The sequence below is a fragment of the Rattus norvegicus genome, chromosome Y, assembly GCF_036323735.1.
Source record: "Rattus norvegicus strain BN/NHsdMcwi chromosome Y, GRCr8, whole genome shotgun sequence".
Lineage (NCBI taxonomy): Eukaryota > Metazoa > Chordata > Mammalia > Rodentia > Muridae > Rattus > Rattus norvegicus.
Window position 1 is genome coordinate 50,526,224 of NC_086040.1, and position 27,207 is coordinate 50,553,430.

Consider the following 27,207-nt stretch of genomic DNA (forward strand, 5'->3'; position numbering starts at 1 on the left):
TGTGTGTTTGTGTGTGTTTGTGTTTGTGTATGTGTGTGTGTATATGTGAGTGGGTGTGGGTGTGTTTGTTTGTGTTTGTGTATGTGTATGTGTGTGTGTGTGTGTGTGAGTTTTGACCAAAAAGTCCATCAGATCCTCTGAACCCTGATCCTCTGCAAGAGCATCCTGTGTTCCTAAGCAGTGAGCCATCTCCCACCCCTTCTGCCTGCTCTAAAGTCCACTTCATTGTTCATCTTGCCCAGACATGCCTTTAATTCCTACTTTTAGTGTTCATTTTAATTCAGTGAGTTACTATTCGATTTTCTTTTGTTTCTTCTATTACCTCACCAGGATGTTTGTTTTGGAAATTTCTCATTGACGAAGCTTGAATCCTGACTTTAAAATCCTTGCTGATGATTTTGACAATGGTTTTCTCTTGGTGCCACCAACAGGGAACTGGTTTTTCTCCTCTGCTTTTCACTTAGGGGGATGGTCATGGTGTGACGTGATTTCCATTTTGACATCATTTGTCTAAGATGTCAGCAGTCCTGACAATGTGGGTGCAGTGGCTGTTTATCCTTCATAAACTTTTGGTGGTGTTTTGGTTTTTCTGAATTTGCCTGATTGAATAAAAGGGATTATATCTCCAGTCCATATCGACAGGCATATCTTAGAGGGGTCAGGAAGAGAGGGTCTCAACCTTCCTAATGTAACTGTTGCAGTTTGTTGCAGTTTCCTCTCCAACCAGAATCGGCCAGTACAAAGAAAATGCAACTCAATTAATATGAAAACAATCCAGCGTCTAGATTGGGCAGATCCACCCTACACTGTCCTATTCCTAGCTCCCAAATCCCTCATCCCTTGCACCTTTTATTTGCCTGGTCTCCAGCTTCTCCTTCTCCCATGACAACTCTCTCCTCACTTCTTTCCTTTTTTTTCCCTGACTCCTCCCCCTTCTGACTCCCCCCTCCTGATTCCTCCCCTCTCCTGACTCCTCCCCTCTCGCTCCCGACTCCTCCCTCTGCCCAAATCTCGAGCTCTTGCCTTTATTTTACTAATTCAGAGAGAACTACAAGGCAGACCACAACATTTCCCACTTTTTGTCCAGTTAAAAAACCTTTTCCCTATACATATGTGAACTAAGTTTATTACCATTCTGTAATTTATAAAACCAACAATACACTCATCACCCAGTGCATCAATTTTGTTCAGTAACCATGTCATCTATACTAAAAACTATACCTGATTATATCCTGGTTCTAGATCCTATGCCACCTGAAAACCACCCTACCAGATTTATCATCTTTCTCAATACTAAACCGCTTGGGTTGTCTATGAGTCTTCCAGTCTCCAACCACATCAGAAATCCAAGAATGATTAATATTACCTGAAAATATGGGAAGCACAAAACATGGCTTCCAAGCTTAGCCAATTTATAGAGACTGCTGATCACCTGGACAGTCCCCCTATTCCTCAATATGTCGGAGCATCAGTCTTCAGCCTTCTGGCCCAGGATCAGCTGACAGACTTTGAATGCAGATTTTGAAGGGCTGATCACCCTGCCTTGGCAGAGATTATCAATCAACTATTCTGCATAATTTGTCCCTTTCTGGACAGTGTTTTGTCTGTAGATGAATTGAAGCAATTTGTTCAGTGGCTGTGTCACCACGATTTGAGCAACTCCATTGATGCTCAATTTCTTCTTTGAGTCTAAGGGGTCCTGTCAGGGGCAGACAGGTCTCTAGTCAAATGATCTATACAAAAAAATGTCCATATCGGGTTATTCAGTGGACTTCTGGTGCCCTTGAAGATTTCCTATCTACATAGGTGTTTCTGAACTGTTAAGCATAGACTACCGTTGGCCCTCTCTAATAGAAGAATTTCCAAAACCCATCTAAACTGACTCAGAACCATGACTTTGCAATCTGGTCTTTAGCTGGTTCTGGTTAATCAACTAAAAATAATGTATGATAGCAGTTATAGGACTGTGTCTAAGACTTGTATTCTTAGATGCATAGTGGAGGCACAATGCTAATGTTAAAGTAGCAATATTAATCTCAATTATAAATCAATAAGGAAGTATACCAACGAAAACCTCGCATTTGTGTAAAATGCATTCTATACCAACGAAAAGATTGCAGCTTCAACTTTGTATCAATTACAAACATTTCTATCAATGTAAGATATAGCTGTAAAATTTTGTTTAAGAGTATGTTTGCTAATCTATCCCTGTTTGTCTATTTCTCTAACTTGTATGTATTACTATATCACCCCCCCCTTTTCTTTTTAACTAAGAAGGATAGAAAGGAGGAAAGGAAAGATAGCAATCCCTGAGTTTAAATTCTCTAGTTCCCCCTGCCCAAAGCTACATTTGTATAGTATCCCTTAAAAGAAAACATATCCAGTGTTCTTAGAATAACCAGAACCATCCATTCCAACATAAGGAACTGGGAAGATAATCTTCCTCGTCTTCTTCCAGCTGAATTGGGGTGAAGAATTCCCTTCTGGGGCCCAAGGGGAATTAGGAAAAGTTGGCTTTGTCAGAGTAGAGGTAGCTGGGATTTGCCTGCCAGTCACTCTGTGCTGAGAAAGTTCATCTCTTAGCTGACCTCTTGACTATGACAGTCTGAAGGGCTGGATAAGTAAGATGGCCGTTCTGGAAAAGTTCTGAAAGCAGGCCTTGAAATGAAGCAGCTTCAGTGTAACTGAGGGAGATTCAAACTCGAAGTTGGACTGGAAGGTCCCGGAATCTCAGTATCCCAGATTGTGGGTCATTTCAGGGCTGTCTTTCTCTTCTTTCCTCCTGCAGCACACAAAACTTTACAAGCATCATATAGTTCTGTAAGCGCATCCACATGGAGTAGGCAGGGTGCACAGCTTAGTTAATAAAGATCAAGAAAGAAAGGTGACTGCCTTTCTTCACGTTAGTTTGATCATATAGTCAAACCGTACCATAATTTTGTAATACATGCCATTTTATAGGATGCATGTAATAACAAGTTATGAGAAATTCATACTCAAAATATTACTGGCTGTTTATAGACATTTTAGTCTCAGCCAGTTCATACATGGAGACCTAAACATCCTCATATATACATCACCTATTTGTTGATTGTCGTAGTCTCCCTTTTCTTCTGTGTTGCCGAGGACTTCAGGAGGTCTCCCCTTGTCATGTCTGATCTTTATCAGCTTGGAAGGAACCCACAGCTTTCTTCTCCTGTACAAACATAGGCATAACCCCTTCCCCAGAGTAACCCATTTCCCATTTTCCATTCTGACGTCAGAATATCCTTAATATAAACAGGCTGGTTTAGTTCAGTAGTCTTTTCCACAATCCAATGTCTTTCAGCAGCTGTGCTGTTTTGTTCATCAGCATTTAAAAAATTAAAAAATTTAAAGTTAATAAAGCACTATGTAGCCTATCTCTGGGAGTTTTTGTTGCCCCTTTTTGCCTGTTAATCATCTCCTTTAGACTTCTATTAGATCTCTCCACAATCGCTTGTCCTGTAGGATTGTGTGGTATACCTGTAACATGTTAACATTATAATATTCAAAGAAGCGCTTAATCTTGTTAGAGATACATGCTGGACCATTGTTCGTTTTAATTTGTATGGGTATTCCCATTATAGCCATAACTTCTAATAAATGTGTAATTACAGAATCTGCCTTTTCTGATGCTAAGGCAATTGCCCATTGAAATCCTGAGTATGTATCTATAGTATGGTGTATGTATTTCAGCTTACCATACTCTGTAAAATGGAGAACATCCATTTGCCAAATTTCATTTCTTTGGGTGCCTTTACGGTTAGTTCCCGTAGGCAATGGAGTTTGATTATATAACGAGCAAGTAGGACATTGCCTCACAGTCTCCTTGGCTTGTTGCCAAGTGATAGAGAATTCTTTCTTTAAGCCTTTGCTGTTAACATGGTGTTTTTTATGGAATTCTGAAGCCTCTAGTGCACTTCCTATCAGTAGCTGGTCAATTTCATTATTACCTTGCGCCAGAGGGCCTGGCAGACTTGTATGAGATCTTATGTGTGTTATATATAGTGGGTAACTCCTATTTCTGATCTTTTGTTGTAGCTGAGTAAATAATGATGTCAATTCAGAATAATCCTGAATAAGTTCTGCAGTCTCTATGTGCAAAGCAACCCTTTCTACATATTGAGAGTCAGTTACTATATTAAGAGGCTCTTGAAAATCTGACAACACCATGAGTATTGCATATAATTCAGATTTTTGAACTGACTTATAGGGACTCTCCGTCACCTTGCTTACATTTTCTGATTTACATCCTGCCTTTCCTAACTCACTGGCATCAGTGTAAAATGTAGGGGCTCCAGATATTGGGGTTCCCTTTATTATACGAGGGAGGATCCAGGTAGTTCGTTTTATGAACTGAAGTCGCTTGCTTTTAGGGTATCTGTTGTTAATCTCTCCTAAGAACTTACTGCACGCTCTTTGCAAATGTTCAACTTGTACCCACAAAGAGGCAATTTCTGCATTAGTAAAAGGTACCACAATTTCAGCCGGGTCCATTCCAACTAATTGTCGAAATCTCAATTTTCCTTTAAGTATCAATTCAGAGACCTTCTCAATGTAGGTTTTCAGTTTCTTACTCTATTTATGTGCTAAAAATATCCATTCTAAGATATAATCTTCCCTCTGCATGAGAATTCCTGTAGAGGAATGAGTAGAGGGTAAGATGACTAATATGCAGGCCATCTTTGGATCAATACGATCTAGATGTGTGTCCTGCAATTTCCTTTCTACCAAAGCTAGCTCTTTCTCAGCCTCAGCTGACAGTTTCCTTGGGCTATTTAAATCTTTATCGCCTTGTAACGTTTGAAACAAATTGTTCAACTCTTGACTGGTCAAGCCAGTCACAGGCCTCAACCAGTTAATATCTCCCAGTAGTTTCGGAATTATCATTAAGTGTCCTTAATTGCTTTCTTTTGAATTGCACCTTTTGTGGCCTAATCCTTTGTCGACTTATTTTATACCCTAGATAATTAATAGAATCCCCTCTTTGCATTTTCTCAGGAGTGATTCATAATCCCCAGCAAGGTAAGGTTTTTTTCACTTCATCACACATTCTTTCCAGGATATTTATATCTGAATCAGACAATAAAATGTCATCCATGTAATGATAAATAATAGATTGGGGAAATTGTTTGCGAATCATCTCCAATGACTGCTGTACAAAATATTGACACAAGGTAAGGCTATTCAACATTCCCTGTGGCAGGACTTTCCATTGATATCTTTTTATGGGCCGACCTCTATTGAGGGAAGGCACTGAAAAGGCAAACCTTTCATTATCGCCTTCATGTAGAGGAATAGTGAAAAAACAATATTTTAAGTCAATCACTATAATAGGCCATTCCTTAGGCAACAAAGAAGGCAGCGGGATCCCAGGCTGCAGGGAACCCATCAGCTGAATAATCTTATTAGTTGCTCTGAGATCTGTCAACACCCTCCATTTTCCAGACCTTTTTTTAATGACAAATACTGGAGAATTCCAAGGGCTGGTGGACTCCTCTATATGCTGAGCCTCCAGCTGCTCCTGGACTAGCTGTTCTAATGCCTGTAGTTTTTCTTTTGTCACAGACCACTGATCAATCCAGATGGGTTGGTCAGTCAGCCACCTTAGTGGCAAGGCTGTTGTTGTCTTAACAGCAGTGGCTCCTTGTGGTAGCACTAAATTGTCAGCCTCTGTTGTATCTTGGTTATGGACAGCTTGGACCATCTCTAACTATCCTTGATAACATTCCCTGACTGATTTAAAGTTTTCATTAGGAGCCTGATGAATTTCACGGCCAGACCCTGAAACTGAGGAGATATTAATTTGAGTTTTCCACTGCTGTAGTAGGTCTCTTCCCCATAAGTTAATGGCTATATTAGCCACGTATGGCCTTAATTTTCCTACCTGACCTTCTGGTCCTATACATTTAAGCCAACTGGTGCTGTGTATTATTTGGGATAAAGTGCCAACACCTTGAAGCTGCATATCCACTCCTTGAAGTGGCCAACTAGTGGGCCAAGATTTTGGAGAGATGATGGTTACATCTGCTCCAGTGTCAATCATTCCTTCAATTTCAATATTGTTTACCAGTATTTTTAGTTTTGGTCTTTTGTCCACTATAGACGTTGTCCAAAATGTACATTTTTCGCTCCCTTTGAGGCTTTTGGGATTGTCCATAGGACTTCCCTCAGACTCCTCTGGGCCCAGAACATCTATTTTTGAATTCATGCCATTTAATTGTTCTGAGGAAGAGAACTCTCCTTGCCTGGCATTGGGGCCTGCGAGAGGCCCCCTGGAAGTTTAATGGCAGGATGCGGCCCCATCTGTCTGTTATTGCTCTACATTGCTTAGTCCAATGTCCACGTCTGTCACATTTTTGACACATTCCAGGAGGCATAGTCCCCCTTTTGGTATTACTTTGGTTTTTCTTGCTGTAATATCAGAGATGACCCTGCTCACCACAATTAAAACATTTGAAATCTTGGGTCATCTCTAGCTGCCCAGTGGCAGCTTCTCCTATCACAGTCGTATCAGGAGAACAAGATCCAACAATAGCTGTATATCTAATCCACTCATCTATTGGTGCGGACCTCGCCTTCAGTGGTCTGATTACTTCCCTGAATTCGGTTTTGCATTTTCAAAGGCTAAAGACTCAATTATCGCCTTTCTTGCTGCTGAATCTGATACACTCCTTTCCACAGCTGAGGTAAGCATTTGTAAAAAGTCAGGGGAGGTTTCTTTAGGACCTTGTATGACTTGAGTGAATGTTTCAAGTCTTTTCCCTGATTCTGCGATTTTGTCCCAGACCTTTAAGGCTGATGATCGACACCATGCCAGAGTTTCTTCATCATATACAGCCTGCACCTCTACTTCAACAAAGCGGCCTTCACCAAGCAGTTGATCTGTGTAAATCTCTCTGCCCCTAGCTCTATTTTGTCGTGCTGTCTCCCTCACTTCTTCTCTCCACCACGAAATCCATTGTATATTTTCAGCAGGCTCTACAATTGCTCTTACCATATCTTTCCATTCTTTGGGGATTACTCTATTTTTAATAGCCCAAGAAATCAAGCATTGTTTTACAAATGGTGAATGCATTCCAAAATTAGTTACGCTTTCCTTAAATTTCCTTAATTCTAACACATCCATGGGTTGCCATTCAAATTCTTCATAACCCTGTGGATGATCATCGTTTGGAAGCTTTTGTTGTACACTAACTGGATAGACTAAAGTTTGTTTCCTAATAACCTTAGTTTGGCTTTCCCTAATTTTATCTTCAGTCTCTACCTGAGTTTTTTCTTTAATTGTAATTTTAAATTCCTCTCTAAAAGTCTGTACCCATGCTTCACATTTCTCCTTCTGTCTTCCCCCTTGTCCCTTGAGTTCTTGAATTCTCTGTTCAAGGATAGGCTTCCACACTTTGAATTTTTCTTTATATTGTACTTCTAATAATTTGTTGTCCATGTTCTTTTGATTGATTAATTTTAAAAAGTTATTCTCCAAGTCTTGCTTCCAAACCTCATTACTTTCCCTCTGCTGTTCAGTATGACTTGTGAGCTGTTGTATGTTCTGTTCTAACATCCTTTCTAGTTCCTGTCTACAACTTTTATTTTCATCTTTCTGTCTCTTATTCTGATGTATAATTTCCTGTGTCTTCGGTACTAGTGTTCCTTCTAGGCTATATTGCCAAGATTTAATTTTCTCTTTCTGTTGTTCATGTTGTTCCATAATTACCTGTATCTTCTCTTCTAAGCCCTGCTTCCATAATTTTAGCTTCTCTTTATGTTGTAATTCTGATATTGCAGCCTCTGCCTTATTTTGATTTGCTAGTTTTAGTAAATTATCTTCTAGACTTTGCTTCCAGATTCTATCTCTATTTTCCTGCTGTTCAATTTGATCTTTGAGTTGTCGAATTCTTTTTTCTAGTGTCTCTTCTAGCTCCTGTTGCCAAAACTTAAGCTTATCTCTCTGTTGTTCAGAGTCATCTATATATCTCAGAAATTTCTGTTCTAGCATTACTTGTAATTTCTTTCCTAATGCTAGAAATTTGCTATTTAGGGCCCTGTCTTTTGAGAAGATATAGGAAATCAGAAGAATGAATATTGCAATACCGGTCAATGATAAAGTGTCTTTTTCCTCAAAATTCACAACCGTCACACCATTCAAAATATCATTCCATAAGGCCCAAAAGATATTCATTGTGTTTCTCTTCTTTAAGTATCAAAAAGTTATATATCTCTCTTACATCAAAGTAGTATCTGATCCGAAGCCGTTTGGACCTTTTTCTCCCTCTGCTTCAGAACACGTGCAGTCCCCTCGATTCTTCCTAGACCCCTCAGACCCAGTCTTCAACTTCTAATCCACCAGTACTCATGCCTAGATCTCTATCAGAGCCCTATTCTGGGGGTGAGAGGGAAGTAAACTTGCATCTCAGGTTAGTTGAGTTCTAATGGATACGTTGGGCGCCAGTTGTTGCAGTTTCCTCTCCAACCAGAATCGGCCCGTACAAAGAAAACACAACTCAATTAATGTGAAAACAATCCAGCATCTAGATTGGGCAGATCCACCCTACACTGTCCTATTCCTAGCTCCCAAATCCCTCATCCCTTGCACCTTTTATTTGCAGGTCTCCAGCTTTTCCTTCTCCCATGACGACCCTCTCCTCGCTCCTTTCCTTTTCCTCCCCTGAGTCCTCTAACTTTTTCTCAGTTCCCCATCATGTCGCTAAACTCTCGCTCTCCCACCTATCTTCATTCCTCCTCTCCCAACACTCTCAACTGTCCAATTCTCTCCCTCCTCCTCAGGTTCTACTGGCTCAACTGTCACCAACTGTCGTCTCTCACCCTATTCTCTGAACCTCTTCCCCTCTCGCTCCCGACTCCTCCATCTGCCCAAATCTTGCACTCTTGCCTTCATTTTACAAATTCAGAGAGAAATCCAAGGCAAACCACAACGGAAAAGTAAGCTTTTTAGACTCTACAACAAATTAAAACTTAGCTTATTGACTAAGTAACAGCAATTCACTTTGCAAAACACTAGCTGTGAGTTTATCTTCAAAGTCAACTTCCTACAAACTTTTCCGGCTTGGAACGAACAGAATTCGCCAAGAATGTTCCATTCAGAATGGAAAATGCATGTTTTGTCCATACAGAAAAGTCTGCTTTATACCTTCTAGAACCAATTAAAACTAAGCTTATTCGCCAATTAACAGCAATTCACATTGCAAATCACTAGCTGTGTGTTTATCTTCAAAGTCAAGTTCCTACAAGCTTTCCCCCTTGGAACGAACAGAATTCACCAAAGAATGAGAGATTCAGACTGTTAAACGCATGTTTTGTCCATATAGAAAAGTCTGCTTTTTACCATCTAGAACCACGTAAACTAAGCTTATTGGCCAAGTAACAGCAATTCACTTTGCAAAACACTAGCTGTGTGTTTATCTTCAAAGTCAACTTCCTACAAGCCTTTCCCACTTGGAACGAACACGATTCGCAAAAGAATGGTCAATTCAGACTGGGAAAGGAAACCCATGTTTTGTCCATAAAAAAAACGTAGGCTTTTTACCGTCTAGAACCACGTAAAACTAAGCTTATTGGCCATGTATCAGCCATTCACTTTGCAAAACATTAGCTGTGTGTTTATCTTCAAAGTCAACTTCCTATAAGCTTTTCCCGCTTGGAAAGAACAGAATTCACCTTAGAATGTCTGATTCAGAATGGGAAATGCAAGTTTTGCCTATATAAAAAAATATGCTTTATCTGTCTAGAACCACTTAAAATTAAGCTTATTGAACAAGTAACAGCACTTCACTTTGCAAAACACTAGCTGTGTGTTTACCTTGAAAGTCAACTTCCTACAGGCTTTTCCCACTTGGAGAGAACAGAATTCGCCAAAGAGTTAGAGATTCAGACTGGGAAACCCATGTTTTGGCTATATTGAAATTCTTCTTTTTACCCTCTCGACCACTTAAAACTAAGCTTATTCACCTAGTAACAGCAATTCACTTTGCAAAACACTAACTGTGTGTTTATCTTTAAAGTCAACTTCTTACAAGCCTTTCCCGCTTGGAACGAACCGAATTTGTCAAATAATGTTCGATTCAGACTGGGAACGGAAACCCATTTTTTGTCCATATAGAAAAGTATGATTTTTACCATCTGGAACCACTTAAAATTACGCACATTTGCCAAGTTACAGCAATTCACTTTACAAAACACTAGCTGTGTGTTTATCTTCAAAGTCAACTTCCTACAAGTTTTTCCTGCTTGGATGAGCAGATTTCACCAAAGAATGAGAGATTCAGACTAGGAAAACCATGTTTTGTCTATAATGAAAAGTCTGCTTTTTACCCTCTAGGACCACTTAAAATCAAGCTATTGGCCAAGTAACAGCAATTCACTTTGCAAAACACTAGCTGTGTGTTTATCTTCAAAGTCAACTTACTACAAGCTTTTCCTGCTTGGAACGAACAGAATTCGCCAAAGAATGTGAGATTCAGTCTGCTAAAAATATGTTTTGTCTATATAGAAAAGTATGCATTCTACCATCTATAACTACTTAAAACTAAGGTTATTCAACAAGTAATAGCAATTTAATTTGCGAAACACTAGCTGTGTGTTTATCTTCAAGATCCTTTGTATTACTGGGTATGTAGAAAGATATTGTGTAAATTTTTTTTGGCATGAAATATATTAGTTTCTCTATCTGTGTTAATTGAGACTTTTTCTGGATACAGTAGCCAGGGCTGGCATTTGTGTTCTCTTAGTGTCTGTATGACATCTGTCCAGGATCTTCTGGCTTTCATAGTCTCTGGTGAGAAATCTGGTGTAATTCTGATTAGTTTGCCATTATATGTTATTTCATCTTTTCCCTTACTGTTGTTAATATTTTTATTTGTTTTGTGCATTATGTGTTTTGACTATTATGTGATGGGAGGATTTTCTTTTCTGGTCCAATCTATTTGGAGTTCTGTAGGCTTTGTGTATGTTTATGGGCATCTCTTTCTTCAGATTAGGGAAGTTTTCTTCCTTAATTTTGTTGAAGATATTACTGTCCCTTGACATTGTCAGTCTTCACTCTCTTCTATACCTGTTATCCTTGGTTTGATCTTCTTATTGTATCATTGATTTCCTGTTTTGGGCTAGGAGCTTCTTCTGTTTTCCATTATCTTTCACAGTTGTGTCAATGTTTTCTATGGAATCTTCTGCTCCTTAGGTTATATCTTCTATCTCTTTTACCCTGTTGGTGACGCTCACATCTATGACTCCTGGTCTCTTTCCTAGGTTTTCCATCTCCAGGGTTGTCTTCCTTTGAGCTTTCTTTATTGTTTCTATTTCCATTTTAACTCCTGGATGGTTTTTTTTCATTTCCTTCTCCTGTTTTGTTGTTTTTTCAGTAGTTCTTTAAGGTATCTTTTTGTTCCCTCTTTATGGGATTCTACTTGTTTACTTCTGTATTTTCTGTTGTCCTTTATTTTCATAAGGAAGTCATTTATGACCTTCTTAACATCCTCCATCGTCATGATGAAATGTGAAGTTAAATCTAGAGCTAGCTTTTCTGATTTGTTTAGAAATCCAGTGTTTGTTTTGATGGGAGAATTGGGATCTGATTAGCCCAAGTAGTCTTGATTTTTGTTTCTTGTGTTCCTGTGCTTGCCTCCATCCATCAGGTTGTCTCTGGAGTTAGCTTGTCTTGCTCTTTCTGACTGTGGCTTGACCGTCCAGTAGGCCTGTGTGTCAGGACCACTGTAGACCTGTTTTCCTGTTTTCTTTTACCCAGTTATGGGAACAGAGTATTTTGCTCTCAGGCATGTAGTTTCTCCTGTTCATGGGCTTTCAGCTATCCCTGTGGGCAGGAACCAGAAGGAAATTCCCATACCTCTCCTAGGTCTCTCTGTTGGAGGGGAGGGGGCACAGATGGCACAAAATGTTTTCCTCTTGTGTCTGGAATCTGGGCAGAGAGTAGTCTCCTCTGGTTTCCCAGGAGTGTCTGCTTCTCTGAAGGTCTATTTCCCCCACCCTCAGGATATGGGTACAGGGAGCTGTTTGACCAGTTCAGTTCTGATCCAAGAAAAGTCAGGAACATGGTGGTCCTGCAGCTTCATTCCTCCTATATTCCTGTGTCCAGAGGCACTATGCAGTATTGTCTTGGGCCAGAGATGTTGGCAATGCTGGGCAGCAGTGTCAGTCTCTGTGCCTTGTACACTCTGTTTTGCCCACACTCCTGGGTGATCAGCTCTCTCTCCCACAGCATCTAGGATCAGGGAGCTCTGGGCCGGGATCAGGGAGGTTCAGGAGTCAGCTAGAAAATGGAAGGGCCTGGTCCCAGAGGAGTTCTGCCTTTGTGTGTCCTGAGTCCACCAGTCCGCTCACTTTGAGCAGAAAAGTTGGATTCACCTCTGGTCTCAGGTCTGAACTTGCTCATTGGGCTGACTTTCAGCTTTCCATGAGGGCTGCAACCAGAAATGTCCTGCCCCTACTGCTCCTAGGTCCCTATGCACAGGAGGCCCAGATGGAGCTAGGTGTTTTTTTCTTGAGTCAGGAATGTGAGCAGAGTTTTCAGGGGATTCTGCCCCTCTGATGGTCTAAGACTTACCCACCCCACACGAGATTTGGGTGTAGAATACTGTTTGAACCAGTTCCGATGCAGGGGCAGTTTGGACTGCAGGGCACCTGAAGCTCCTATATCCATGTGTCCAGAGGCACTATTCAGTTTCCTCTTGGGCTAGGGATGTGTGCACTGGTGGGCAGAAGTGGCAGTCTCTCCTTCCCTGAGGTCTCAGTATTGCCCACTCTTCTGGGTGATCAGCTCTCTGTCCCACAGTGTTTCCAAAGGAGTTTCAAATGTTCATTCCCTATCCTACAGGTATCCAGTCTTTCCAATTCTCCTCCATAGTGTGTTGGACAAGACCCCTCTGATCAAGGGGAGGTACAACAGGCCCCATCAGACAAAGAGGGCTGCAAAACTTCTTCTCTTAAAAGTAATGTCAGTGATTTCTCATGTTCCACAAATGGTTTAAATCCTGCCCCCTCTCCACATGAAACTTTAATACCTAAGCCAGCTGCCAAAGCAGGGCAGAGAGCTACGTCCACTCACAAATACAGGCAAAGATGTCCTCCATCTCCACCAAAGTGCCTTATGCAATCTGCCTCATGTAAAATGAGTTTGAAACCTGATTCTGCTGATGAAGGGGATTTCAGAACTTCCCTTTAAACCAAGTGGACCTTCAACGTCCTCCACGATTAAAACTGTGCTTAAATCATCACTTATGGTCCAAGAGGGACAAAATAGAGTCGCAAATCCCCAGGCGAACCTCATAATACACATACCAGCCCAAGCAGAGACAAACCTTTCTTCATGTACACCATTAGACCAAGGACCATTGCCAATTTCAGAAGTGACTCTTGAGAGTTCCACACCCGCACAAGATGTGGTAGAAATTTCTGAGTCCTCCCAAGGAACTCTTGTGCCTTCTGCACATAAAAAAATATGATCTAGCACCCTCACCATCTCCCCCAGTACTTCCAATGTCCCTATACAACAGAGAATTATTCAAATATTCTCTACCACCAAAAAGGACCCTCCTGACTTGTCATCAGGCCCAAAAGAGGCAAGTTTATCACAACACACAGTCAATGAGCAATGCAGACTTCATATTTGAACAAATTGCAGAGAAGATACAACATCCCCTACCTACTCAGGGGACTCTAGGTCATTCTGTCATGTAAGGAGAGGCTCCAAAATTTTCCACATATACATCAGAGATGCTAGAAATTCCCAAAATGAGCAGGATTCTCTGAGTAGTGCTCTATCTCATAAAGAGACTGTTGGACGAGAAACATCTACAAAAGGAGTTTTACCCACAGCCACATCTTTAGAAATGGCTTGTGGATGTGACACATGTACAAAAGATGTTCTAGGACATATTCCATCTGTAGAGAAGGTTATGGATCCAACCATATGTGAACGCGGTGTAGGGGAACATGAAATGCAAACACCAGTGTCTGTAGCATCCTCGACATCTGAGGAAAGGGATTCCTTGGATTCCATTTGTGCAAAAGAATGCATATGACCTCCGCAAAATTCACAGGAGGCTATAGGAATTTCTTAATCTCCTCAAGATCAGCCATCTTCCCCAAATACAGAAGATGCTACACACTCTTCCAAATATGCACAAAGGGTTTCCAGTCCTTCTTTATATCCACAAGCAGACCCAGAACATCTGCCAAATACCTCAAAGGCTCTGGATTTTACCTTATCTCCTGAAGGGGCCTTGGAAGCCATTTTGTCTATCAAGCAGGCTAGGGAACCTGACACTTCTATACGAAAGTCTCTTTCAATTTCTCCAGCAGAAGAAATTTTTCTTGGAACTTCCACAATTACACAACGATGTCTAGAAACATCCTTATCTGCTCATGAGGCTCTCAGACCTTTCACATAACTCCATGATCCTCTAGGAGAGGTCACATCTTCAGAGGTAGCTCTAATACCTACTCCCGTTTCTGACATTACAGTCAGGATTTCTACACATATACACGGTACATTAAGACCTTCCTCATCTGAGAAGGATGTCTTAGGATCTACTGCATCTGAACAGCATGCTTTACAATTATCCACATCTACCCAAGTAGATTTATTTCACATGTCCACTCTGGGGAGAAATAGTAGACATTCTCCCTCTACCAAAGTATACCACAGTCATCCAGTTTCTAGAAACACAGGGTTAAGATTTGATCCTTCTGATGGTGTCTTGAGAAGTTTCTCCTCTAAGGAGGACAGTTTCAACCTTCCACCTTCTGCCCAAAGGGATCTTGTGCCATATTCTTCTGCAAAAGAGACACCAAAAGTTACAATTACTCCTCAGGTGAGTCCCACACCTTCTCCATCTGTCCAAAGGGCATTGAAATTTTCCAAAAATGAAGAAGGTATTGTGGAAAGTTGCCAATCCTTACAGGGGCATGCTGCACATTCCATATTGTCCCAAGATGCTCAAGTAACTCCTCCTTCTACCAAAAAGGCATGTTCACCATCTGCCCTAGGATTTCAGGGAATTTCTTCACCCCTCTCTAGGGCTCCAGTAAGTGTTCTCCATGCTCAAAGTGATTTGTCATTGTGAAAATTAGACTTCAAAAATACAAAACCATTTTTATATTCCCAAAGGTCTGAGGGATAGTCCACATCGAAAAAAAAAATCATTTAGACCTGTGCCATTAGTCCAAGTATATCAGAAAAATTCCATGTCTTCTAAAGCATATAAAAATCAATCTGGCTCTAGCACTCTTCCTGGGAAACACAGGACAATCGAAAACTAAAAAGAGGTATCTAGAAACTTTACCGTTTGCTCAAAGGTCTTTAGGATGTTCAGCAAGTTCTCCAAGAGCTCGGTGAACCTAGAGAACAAAAGAACTAAAGCCATCTGCCCAGCGTGTTTTCACAAGAACCACATTATTTCTTCTTTTCTTTTATGCCAAGACAGATGTCCAGCTTCTTCTTCCCATTTCTGATCTCTTCATCCTATTTGTTCTCCCTCCCAAATGGCTCTTTACTCTGAATTAGAGGCCAATTAGTAAACCCTAGTGGTACTGAAGGAATATCTGAGAGGCAGTTGCAGTCAGGACAACACTTGTTACCTCACAGAAGAAGCTAGGGCTCTCCAGGATACAAGAGACTTTTCATGGAGGGCCTAATGATGATGTCACTGAGAACCGCCATGGCCTCCCTCTAAACAGCTTTCCTTACATTGACCAGATTCATGGGTTCCCTTTCCAGGAGTGTCTCCTGTGACACCGTGGAAAACTTTACATACTACATCTCTCTAAAGCTAGAGACTTCTCTCTGCTTCATTAGTGGTCACATGCTCTGAATGGAGAAAGTTAGTCAGGGGTTTGGCATGGGTAGAAAAGATCTAGGAACATGGAGAGAAGGAGATTCTTCTGAAGATTCATGTTATTCCCAGGTCTAATCCTGTGACATAAAGTTCAATTCGCTAGGTGTTCTCATTTTCCCAGGTGCCAGTATTTTCTCTACAGACCTTTAATGGAGTGAATATTTTGCTACATTTTCTGATTGTACATTCATTCACAGGGGACATTTTATATGTTCCTGCATGCGTACTAAAAAATTTCATTTTTCCAATTCCATTTTTTGCAATGAATATGGCTACAAACGGGGCCCAGATATAGAGCGAATATAACAGTGTAAATATTGTGTAACTCCTTCAAATGATAAACTCCCAAATCCTCATTTTATCCATAAAGTAGCAGACATCAGTTAAGCAAAGGACAACATGGAGTATAAAATATGGTTCTGTAGTTCTATTAGATATCAGTTCTCTAATATCGACCTTCCTGTGATCCCAGGGAAAGACTTGAGGTTTTTGGATGTTTTACCATGATTCTTTCTTCAGGACAAACATCAGTTTCTGGGTGATGGTCAGCAAGAAGAGTGGCTTGAGGTCCAGTGAAACCTCAACATCCATAGGTTATAAGAAAAGGAGGGAGTCTATTTAGAATTGTCATTTGTGGATACTATATTCTTGACCCAGTTACACAGAATCCTAGTAAATATTCCATCAAAATTCTTAGTAGTAGGAGCCACCAAAAGCATATATATATATATATATATATATATATATATATATATATATATATATATATATGTCACCAAAACTAGATAGGATTGTTGAAGCTAAGAAGAGCATGCTGCCAGGAACTGGACATAGATCTTTCATGAGAGACACAGCTAGAGCATGTCAAATACAGAAGTGAATGCTAGTGGCAAACCAGGGAACTGAAAATGGACCTCATGTTTGTAATTGTTTAGAAAAGATTACAAGAGCTGAATGGACTTTCAACCCCATAAGAACAGCAATTCATCTAAGCAGAGCTTTCTGGTACTAAACCAATATTCAAAGACTGTGTATGGACAGGCCTATGGCTTCAACTCCATTGGTAGAAGAGGATGGCCTTGTTGGGCCCCAATGGAAGGAGAAGCCCGTGCTCCTCCCTAGGTTTGCCTCCCAGTTCAAGGGAATGTCACGGTGCAGTAACGGGGGTTATAGAAGAAGGTTAGTGGGACTGTTTAAGGATCTCAGGGACAGGAACCTGGGAAAGGAAATAACATTTGAAATGTAAATATAAAAATATTCAATAGAAAAAGCAATAAAATTTGCTAAAAAATAAAAAAAATGGGAGAAAATAGAAAAGTTAACTGCCAGCTAATCACACCTATTGGCTCAGAAATCTAAAGGGTCACTGTCAGGGAATGGTAGTCATAGTAATACTAGTGGAAAGACTGAGATTATGAAGTCTCAAATAGAAGCACTTCTCTCTCCCAGATATCAGTCTCAGACCCAAACTGCACTATAGCAATCCAAAGCAAGGAGAAGTTTACACTGAGCTGAGGACACAATACTTGTCTTTTCCTTCTTCCTTAGGACCTTTCTTTCTGGGAAAAATTATAAAAGCCATGAGCTCTCAAGAATCAACTGGGCCCTTTCCAACACCTGGCTTTTGGAATAACGAAATTAATGATATAAACTCTCCGACTTCAAGAAACCATAACAAGCAGGGATGTTCAGATGCTTCTAGGAGGCTCTCAGTTCCTGATTCCCATATGTTGAAGGCTCAGATAAAGGCTATCTCTTCAGCAAACCCACTCAACCCCTAACCAGGACTCACCAAGCTTTCCAATGGACCAAGTATTTCTTCCTTTTTTATACAAATACAGAAGGCCAGCTTCCTTCTCACCATCACTGTTCTCTTTACTCTCTTTCTTCTCACTCCCAAATGGCTGTTTACTTTGATTTAGAGCCAATTAGTAAACTCTAGAGGTACTGAAGGAATATCTGAGAGGGAGTTGCTGTCACCATGACACTAGTGACATCACAGAAGAAGCTCGGGCTCTCCAGGTTACAAGAGATTTTTCAGGCAGGACCTAATGATGATGTCACTGAGAACCGCCATGGCCTACCTGCTGAACTGCTTTCCTTACATTGACCAGATTCGAGAGTGCCTTTTCCAGGAGAGTCTCCTGTGACACAGTGGAAACCTTTATGTACTCCATCTCTCTAAATCTAGAGACTTCTCTCTGCTTCACTAGTGGTTACATGTTCTGAATGGAGAAAGTTATTCATGGGCTTAGCATGGGTAGAAAAGGTTTAGGAACATGGAGTGTAGTAGATTCTTCTAGAGAATATTTTTATTCTGTATGTCACAGGTTTTTTCCTGCTGACATACAGTTCAATTTTCTAGGTTTTCTCTGTTTCCCAAAGTATAGTATTTTCCCTACAGACCTTTAATTTAATGAATATTGTATTTCCATTTCTTATTGCAAATTCCTTGCAAAGCGACTGTAGGCAGCTGTGACATGCCAGGCCTCAAAGTTGGTGCTGGTTTCTGCCTTCCACCCTCCCAACGGTGAGCTCTCCTTGTAGTAAACTAGTCCTTATTTGGCTATGCCTACCTGGCCTGCTGGCTTCTGCATAGTGACAGCGTATCTGCATGACCCCCATGGCTTATTAGGATTGGCCAGCACTAGCTTTTTATGTGTGGTGGGGGGTTCCCTGGGGTCAGAAGATTGTATCAAGGTTCCTGAGTAAAACTGCTTGAAGAAGACCTTCACTATTCGTGTCTTCCTTGCTGGTCGTGGTTGGGCTTGGCAAGTGGTGGCCCATATAGGGACCTCCTGAAATCAGAACTTCTTGCAGTCAGGGCAGCGCTGGAACATTCCCAAGGTAATATAGGACCATAAGGACCTTGGGAAATAAGTGGCTATAAATTCTCAGGGTAGTTAACAAGAAAGTTCTCAGTAGCAGTGAACCGAAATTAGGAAGAGGCCTGGTGAATTTAGCCGTAGAAGCGTAGAAAATTTTTGTCATGAGGAACTCACAGTCTCATCCAATTTTTCTGGCTCTTCAAGAGCTATTTGAGCATAAGAAACTAAAAATAAAAAGGAGCACCTTAGAGAGTTTATTGAGCGAATGCAAAGTCATTGCCCCCTGGTTCGCAGTCTCGGATAATCTTACTGTGGCAAGTTGGGAAAAACTAGGGAAAGACCTTGATTTTGCCTGGGAACAGGGGACTCTAAGACCTGGGGTCCATCCAGTGTGGCGTTTAGTGTGTAGTTGCCTTGAGGATCAAAAATGTTTTCAGGCAAATATAGAGAAGGGACAAGCTGCCCTAGAAATGCTTCAAGAGGAGAGGTCAGAAAAGCAGTGAAGCACAAAGGAGACAGACTCAGAAAAGACAGATACAGAGGATGAAACAGACGAAACATATTCAGAAGAAGAAAAGGAAAAAGCCTAAAATGGTGGAGGAACTTCCTGGGTGGTTCCTCTCAGCTCCTCCTCCCTGCAAAGTTGTAGAGGAAGGGAGTAGAGTTTTGGGTGCAGGGCGCCCTCCTGTGGTGAACAACGGTACTGAGCATGCGCAGGCTTTGCACCTGGTATCAGTTGGCTGATAATATGCTAATGAGGGAGCAGCACAATACCAATAAGGTAATTCATGCTCCACCAATCCCTGAAGGACACTTAGCATAGCCTCAGCTGCTGTCTATATAAGCCGAGCATTCTTGCTGCTTGAGGCCCCCCTGTCCCTGTTCAAGGGAGCTGTACAGTAAAGGCTTGTTCGCAGAAGAATCCTGTTGCCACGCGTCGTTCTTGCTGGTGAGACATTGGGCATGCGAAAACCGGGTAGTACATTCTGCCAAGAAGTGTGGAAGCCAGTCCACACAGAACTGCATCTGGCCTATCCTGTTTATGTGGATGCTAATCAACAAAGGTATCATGTGCCTTTAGACTTTAAGGTGATCAAGTCCCTGATGGTATCAGTAGGACATATGGCATTATGGCCTCACTTACCATACCTCAGGTTAAGGTCTTACACAGATTTTGCGTGACTCCTAGTGATTGGATTAAACTTGCTCGGGCCTGTCTTAGTCTGGTACAGTATTTGGACTGGAGAGCTTTTCTTATTGACTTTGCCAATGAACACGCTGCCGCTAACTTGGTAGCGAGGGGGGGGGCGGCCAGGCTGCCTGGGATAGAGATACGCTGCTGGGTCAGGGACGCTTTGCCAATGCTCAGACAGGGTATCCAGGACAGGTTTACCAGCAGATTAATGAAGTTGAAACAAAGGCATGGACATCCTTACCTAATAAGGGAGAAGGGAGTGCAAACCTCATCAAGATCCTTCAAGGACCTATGGAGCCATTCTCTGACTTTGTAGCCTGATTAGTGGAAGCAGCGGGGAAAGTCTTAGGCTACCCCGATACTGCTAGGCCCTTGATTAAAGAGTTGGCCTATGAACAGTCACAAAGGAATGTCGAGCCGCTATCACTCCTTACAAGAATAAGGGACTTGAGGCTTGGATGAAGGTCTGTAGAGAAATAGGGGGACCTGTGACTAATGCTGGACTCGCGGCTGCACTTATGCAGATGACGCAGAGAAAAGGAGGTAGCTCAGGAGTGTGTGTTAAGTGTGGTCAGCAGGGGCGCCTAAAAAGGCAATGTCCAGACAGGAGAAGTCTATTCAGTACAGGAAGTGGCCAATGCCCAAGGCAACAAGGGCTGTGCCCCAAGTGCAAGGAGGTGAACCATTGGGCTCATGAGTGCTACTTGGTAAAAGACATCAATGGGCAGCCTCTAATCACCGGTTTTGGTGAACAACGTCAAAAAAATGGACAGGTGGGTCCACGACCCCAGGGCCCACAAATATATGGGGCAGTCGAGAATCAGGATGTAGAACAGAGTCATGAGAGACCGCCATCCCTTCTCCATTCAAGGGGCCAAGGGGAGCCACTAAGGGTTCCACAGGACTGGAACTCTTCTCCACTGTCAGATTCATACTACCTCCTTGGATGGGGGTCCAGTTGACAGAAACTGATTTTAAAGGACCCCCTGAACTTGGCACATTAGGGTTTCTTATAGGGAGATCATCTACAGCTTTAAAAGGACTACATGTCCATCCAGGAGTTATTGACCCAGATTATACAGGGGTTGTCAAGATCATGTTAGAATCACTGAAAGGGATTAGTGCCATTTCCCCTGGGGACCGAATAGCGCAACGATTACTTTGCCTAGCCATCATGGAAGATTTGCAGCCCAGTCTAGAAAGAGGGGAGAGAATGGTTTCAGTTCCACAGACTCCAACCCTACATTTTTAGGCTTGGGTTTAAACCAACGCCCAATATTGGAGCTACGGGGATATGGTAAACGCATCCTAGGACTGTTGAATACAGCGGCCAATAGAAGTATAATAACTAAGAAAGATTGACCTTCTGGACAGCCGGTACAGTCCTCATCTCAAACATTACAAGGTCTCAGTTATGCAAGAGCTCCTGATATGAGTGCAAGACAACTGAGTTGAAGAGATCAGGAAGGGCATTCAGGAGTTATGCAATCCTATATGTTGGATTTGCACATTTCCCTTTGGGGGAGATAATTGCTGAAAGATATTGGTTTCAAATTGACCACTGAGTATTCTGAAACTTCACAAAAGATTATCAAACATGTGGACTATTTACCCAGTAAAGGAATAGGGAAACACCTGCAGGGTAGGACTAGCCCTATAACTGCCCAACAGAGAGAAAGGAATCAGGACCTGGGTTTTCCTTGGGGCCGCTGAGGATGGGTTCCCATTACCTGGAAAAGAGAGGAGCCGGTTTGGGTTCCTCAGTGGCTGCTTTCTTCTGAGAAGCTTCCCGCAGCTAAAGCTGGCTACAAAGCATATACAAACATCACTATTACCTTGGAATACCCCAATATTTGTGATTAAAAAGAAGTCAGGAAAATGGAGACTGTTGCATGATTTACAATGTATAAATCAACAGATGCAAATCATGGGCCCAGTGCAAGCCAGGCTTCCTCTTTTTTCCCCTCTGCCAGTCTGTTGGCCTGTTGTAGTGATTGATATGAAAGATTGCTTTTCCTCCATACCTCTTTGTCCAAGGGATAGTGAAAGGTTTGCTTTTACTGTTCCATCATGCAATCATGAAGAACCTGAGCAACGATATGAATGGGTAGTTTACCACAGGGTATGGCCAATAGCCCATCTATGTGTCAACTTTTTGGGGGCAACGCCATTGCGCCAATAAGACAGAGGTTTCCTGCTCCGAAATGCCTCCATTTTATGGATGATATCCTTTTAACTTCAATGAATGAAGTGATTTTAGATTTAGCATATGGAAATTTAGTTAAATTGCTAGAAGGTAGGGGATTGATTATTGCCCCAGAAAAGGTACAAAAGGGCAGTCTTGTAAATTATTTAAGAGCAAAAGTAAGTCCTTATACCATTATCCCCCAGAAGGTTGAATTGAGGAAAGATAATCTTAAGACTCTTAATGATTTTCAAAAATTACTAGGCGATATTAATTGGGCCATATGTTATTTAAAATTACCAAATTATTAATTAAAACCATTGTATAATACTTTAGTTGGGGATTCGGTCTTGGGTTCTCCTAGACAATTGACTGATGAAGCAAGGGAAGCTTTAAAGGAGGTTGAAAAAGTATTACAGGGCGCAATTTTACATCGATGGAAGGAGGGTGGAGACATTGTGCTATGCATTCTAGCCACCTACATGGAGCCCACAGGATTGTTGTGGCAAGAAGGCCCTCTGCTTTGTGTTTATCCCAAGGCTTCTCCAGCTAGATCAGTAGAGAATTATCCTACAGCAGTTGCATGTTTAGCCCTGAATGGGATCCAACAGTGCATACAATTTTTTGGTGTTTCCCCAACCTCGATCATAGTGCCCTATACAGGTCAGCTGATGAAGATCTTGTGTTGCACTGTGGATGCATGGGCTATATTACACTGTGGATTCCATGGAGAGATAGATAATCATTATCCAGAACAGTCTTTGCTGTCCTTCTTTAAAAAACATCCCGTGATCTTTCTATGGTTACCTCCAGTGTTCCTATACAGGGGGCGCCATACATATTTTACAGATGGATCCAAAAATGGCTGTGGAGTTTATGTGATTAACAATCAAGAGCCAATTTTGTGTCAATATCAACCCGGCTCTCCACAAATAATTGAACTCAAAATTGTTCCTTTGACTTTAATTTGCTCTCTGATTCAACGTATTTGTTAATGCATTTAAGATATTAGAAGTGGTTGGCCCTATTAAAATTAGCATCACGGTATGCCAGCTGCTGAGGAAACTTCAGGAATTGATCTGGAAAAGAGGTCACAAGTTTTTTGTCCAACATATTAGAGCTCATAAAGGTTTGCCTGCTCCTCTCAGTGAGTGAAATGATCTTGTGGATAGATGTACCCGAATGGAGTTCATCTTCTTAAGCTCATCATTGGATCAAGCACGACAATCTCATCAACAATATCATGTGCCTACTAAGACCTTAGAGCAGAAGTTTCATCTGTCTTGTGCAGATGCTCGACAGATAGATTTAGGATGTCAACAGTGTATCACTTTTCACCATGGACCTAGTGTCGGGGTTAATCCTAGAGGCCTCTTGCCCCTAAAGATTTGGCAAATGGATGTAACTTACATATCTGGATTTGGGACTCTAAAATACATTCATGTTTCTGTGGATACTTGTTGAGGAGTCATTCATGCTACCCCTATGAGTGGAGAAAATGCACGCAATGTTATTGGACACTGCCTATAAGCCTGGGCTGCTTGGGGAAAGCCTCAACATTTAAAAACTGATAATGGCCCAGCATAAACTGCCAAATCTTTCAAATCCTTTTATAAACAGATGGATGTGCAGTTGAGCCATGGCCTGCCGTATAATCCCCAACGTCAAGGTTTTGTTGAGCAAGCACATCGTACCTGAAGGAATGCGTAATTAAACAAAAAGGGGGAATAGGCCATGGTAGAACCCAAAGCGAACAAATATCCTTAGCCCTTTTTACACTTATTTTTTTTATTTTGGATGATGATGGCCTTTCTGCCACTGACCGACATCAGTGTCGAGCGGGCACATAGAAAGGTTATGTGAAATGAAAAGACATGATCACTGGCTTGTGGCATGGGCCAGATCCCGTGTTGGCATGGGCAAGAGGGTCTGTTTGTGTGTTTCCTCAGGACCAGCAAGATCCGTTGTGGGTCCCTGAAATATTGACCAGGAGGTACAACAAGAATGAAGATCCTGCTGCTGCTCACACTTCTCGGTGTGACCCAAATGCTGGTCCAAATGGAACCCATCTGGGGGATATTATCGGTGTTCCCGAGACTCATGACGATACATCATGACTTTTAAATCCACTCCTCTAATTTGTCTAAAAAGTAGTCAAGTTATCTTCTAGGTAATTGGACAGGAGAATTCGATTTCTTAATGGATCAGCTACATGTAGCCATCCTGACCGTGAACTCCACATGTGCAGATGCTAGACTGGCTACGGGATTGTCATATGGATTGAGGCTGCTATGAATCATGTGAGGGAGTGGGCGGGTATGGGAATACTAGCTGGACTCTTGCTCCTAGTCTCCCTAGTGCGCCTGTGTTGTCTCTGTTGAATGAGGTTTGTTCAGAGGCGGCACGCGGTTATGGTGGTACAGGTATTTGCAGCCATTAAATCAGGACAGTCCCCTCAAGCCTGGCTTACGGTCATTCAGAAGTCCTTGTTGTACCTCACGCCTGAGTATGTATGAGTGACCCTGCCCAGTGACGGGCAACCTCCCTTCTACCTAAGGCATGGGACCTTGTGTGAGACGAGGTGTCCTAAGACTGCTTTAATGAACAGATGATCCTAAGATGGTTGGATGGGTCGCCACGCTCAGGGGTGCTTTTGCCTGCTTGATTAATTAAACAATAAGGGGGAACTATAGGCAGTTGCGATATGGTGCGCCTCAAAGATGGTGCTGGTTTCCGCCTTCCACCCTCCCAATGGTGTGTGCTCCTTGTAGTAAGGAAGTCCTTATTTGGCTATGCCTGCCTAGCCTCCCAGCTTCCGCATAGTGAGAGCCGATCTTCATGACGCACATAGCTTGCTGTGATTGGCCAGCAGTAGCTATTTAAGTGTGCTCCGGGGTTTCCCCGGGGTCAGAAGATTGTATCAAAGTTCCTGAATAAAACTGCTTGAGGAAGATCTTCGTTGGTCCTGTCTTCCTTGCTGGTCGAGTTAGGGTCTTGGCATGGGTAGAAAAGATTTAGAAACATGTAGTGTAGGAGATTCGTCTAGATAATATTTTTATTCTATATGTCACAGGTTCATTCTTGTGACATACAATTCAATTTTCTAGGGTTTCTGTTTCTCAAAGGTCAGTATTTTCCCTACTGACCTTGAATAGAATGAATTTTGTATTTCAATTTCTTATTGTAAGTTCCTTGATAAGGGACTTTGTAAATATTCCTCAACGTGTACTCAAAAATTTTGTTTTCAAATTCCATTTTCTGCAATGATTTTGGTCATAAGTGGGTCCAGCTATAGAGTGAGTATAACAGTGTAAATACTGTGTAGCTACTTCAAATGATAAACTCCCAAATCCTTATTTTATCGAAAAATTACCAGACATCAGGAAAGCAAAGGACAACATGGACTATTGAGTTAGGTTTCTTATCCCATTTGATATCAGTACTACACTATGTAGCTTCCAGTGTTCCCACAGCCAGAGTTGAGGGTTTAGGATGTATTACCATGATTCTTTGTTCAGGCCAATCCTAAGATACTGGATGATGTGCAGGGAGAAACGTGGCTTGAGGAGCAGTTAAATGTCTACTTCAATAGGTTCACAAAAACAGGAGGGAGTCTATTTGAAATTGTCATTTGTTAATTCTACATTCTTGACATAGTTGGGCAGAATCCATGTTAACATTCCACTTAACCACATAGGTGTAGGAGCCACCAAAATCATATGTATACTGTAGAGGGCCGCAATAACATTCGCCACCACTAGATGGCACTGGCTTCCTCTGCGCCCCATGAGGAAGGCCGAGCTAGACAAGATGGCGCCGGACTTCGCGGCGCCAGCCCACTTCCTTTCAGGAAGTTAACTGTGTGGGCATGTGCAAGAGTGCCTTCGTGCCAGGTCTTTGCCCACTCCGGGGCGTGCCTGATGAGATCATGAGTAGGCGACCAATCAGGTGTGGATGTGCCTCACTAGGGTGTATATAAGCGTGCCATGCTGGCGCGCGGGGCTTCCTCCTTAAGATATCAATAAAGTTTGGTCGCAGCTAGGATTCCTATGTCCACACGTGTTTTCTTGCTGGCGAGGTGGCACGTGGGACAGTATACATCAGCCAACCAAACTAGATAAGATTGATGAAGGTAAGAAGTGCATTCTGCCAGGAACCTGAAAAAGTTATTTCCTGAGAGACACAGATACAGCATGTCAAATACAGAAGTGAATTCTAGTAGCAAACCAGTGAACTGAAAACGGAACTCTTTTTGGTAGATTTTGAAAAAGGATTAGAAGAGCTGAAGGTAATTTCAACCCCATTAGAACAGCAATGCCAGTGAACCAGAGTTTCTCATACTATACCAGTATACAGAGAAAGGACATGGACTGAGCTATGGCTCCAAATGCACATGTGGCCGACTATAGCCTTTTTGGGCAACATTGGAAAGAGAAGCCCTTGTCCTCCCTTGTACATCTTTCAGTTAAAGGGAATGTCATGCGGGAGAAAGGCTGGTTAGAGAAGAAGGAAAATGTGAATGGGTAAGGATCTTATGGGCAGTAAACTGGGAAAGGAAATTATATTTGAAATGTAAATATAGAAACATCCAGTTAAATAACGTAATAAAATTTGCTAAAAAATAAAAAAAAAATGAATGTTATAAAAGAAAGAAAAAGCTGCCAAGTAATCACACATATTGACTGGTAAATTTGAAGTGGTAGTCAGGGTAAACTAGTGGAAAGACTGAGATGGTGAAGTCTCAACTAGAATCTCTTCTCTCCCAGATGTCAGTGTCAGAGACAAACTGCACTATAGGAATCCAAAGCATGGAGGTGTTTACACTGAGCTGAGGAGACAATACTTGTCTTTGCTTTGTTTCTTTGGACCTTTTTCTTCAGGGCAAAAAGAGTAAAGCCATGAGCTCTGAGGGGAACAGCTGTGCCCTTCCCAACAACTGGCTTTTGTAATGAAGTAATTGATTATATAAACTCTCTGACTTCCAGGAACCACATCAAGCAGGGAAGTCCAGATGATTCTGAGAGGATCGCAGCTCCTGATTACCATGTGTGGAAGGCTCAGATCAAGGCTATTTCAGCGAACCCACTCAATCTGTACCCAAGACACAACGAG

General features: G+C 41.8%; 2 long non-coding RNA genes across 2 annotated transcripts in view; both read right to left on the reverse strand.

Moving 5' to 3' along the window:
- LOC134484254 (uncharacterized) overlaps positions 1-17,882 on the reverse strand; it is a 40,690-nt gene extending 22,808 nt beyond the window's left edge. The window contains exon 1 of the long non-coding RNA XR_010061669.1: positions 17,680-17,882. This is a non-coding gene — a long non-coding RNA (uncharacterized LOC134484254). The remainder of the gene's footprint in view (positions 1-17,679) is intronic.
- Positions 14,603-16,581, reverse strand: LOC134484255 (uncharacterized). Its single transcript, XR_010061670.1, has 2 exons — positions 15,336-16,581; positions 14,603-14,826 (listed from the first exon to the last, which is right to left on the reverse strand). It is a non-coding gene; the product is annotated as an uncharacterized LOC134484255 (long non-coding RNA).
- Positions 17,883-27,207: the final 9,325 nt, after the last annotated feature.